At 40.1% G+C, this 956-nt stretch overlaps 1 non-coding gene across 1 annotated transcript; it reads left to right on the top strand.

Annotated features, from left to right (window-relative positions):
* Positions 1 to 304: 304 nt before the first annotated feature.
* Positions 305 to 377, top strand: Trnar-ucg. Its single transcript has one exon. It is a non-coding gene; the product is annotated as a tRNA-Arg (tRNA).
* Positions 378 to 956: the final 579 nt, after the last annotated feature.

The following is a 956-nucleotide window of genomic DNA, read 5'->3' as shown; positions in this document are numbered from 1 at the left end:
AGTGTGGCCCGTTTGGTATTTGGGTCATAGTCAAATAGGGGATATAGGAAAAGCTCTCCCTCATAGTTCTTGCCTTGATAGGCGCAGTTGGGGTTGTGAAAGATAGTGTATTCATTAAGTGCGTCCCAAAGAGTTAATCCATATTCGTTCTTAAAATTTTTGCACATAGCAACAAAATCATTTACCAGTCAGGAGTTCATGTCTGGGGAAATAGTTTTATGTTTGGAAAATGAACCGAAAATGCTCTCCATGATCCTAAAGAATCCGTTTTAGTTTATATAATAATTTTTTCTGGCTGCTGTAGGCGTCCGTAGCTCAACGGATAGAGCATTTGACTTCGGATCAAAAGGTTGTAGGTTCGAATCCTACCGGACGCGCCATTTTATTTCCCCTTCCTGTAAAGGAAAAGGAACGACCTAAAAGGCCGTCTTGAACTTATTAGCAGTATTTCTAAGCTTCCAGTGATATCCCCTGGTGGTTATTTGAAAAGGAGAGGAGAGACCCAATACTCTTTTGGGCAAGGAAACGCTCTCGAAATGGTGGTTGTCCTTCAGCAGTTTGTCAATACCGTAGGCCTCTACAATTTCTGACTTTTTGCTGTAACTGTTCATTTTCTATTTGGTTAAGGTCCACTTCTGTTTTCCAACGTAATGTTCGTTAGCAAATAAAAGAGCAAAAATAAACTAAAATTCATCATTAACCAGCGATTTTTGAGAAGTTTGTCCAGGGATACACACAGATAAAAAATCCAAAATGCCCGGATAGGTAAAGGGAACTCTGCGGCCCAGGTGATCAGCTTCTTCAAGGTTTATTCTCTTCCTTCCTGATTCTCAAATCTCCGAAAGAGTATCGGCAAAAATCAGAAAACAGGAATTAGGATACTCCAAGAAGTTCAGAAGCAAAAAGGATATGGCCGAAAGACTATTAAGAACTAGTAGTATCTGTTTCTGGTGTGG

Source organism: Rattus rattus, unplaced genomic scaffold (assembly GCF_011064425.1).
Source record: "Rattus rattus isolate New Zealand unplaced genomic scaffold, Rrattus_CSIRO_v1 PGA_scaffold_48, whole genome shotgun sequence".
Classification (NCBI taxonomy): Eukaryota; Metazoa; Chordata; class Mammalia; order Rodentia; family Muridae; genus Rattus; species Rattus rattus.
Note: the sequence above shows the minus strand (reverse complement) of the source record. Positions and strands in the feature narration are given on the sequence as shown.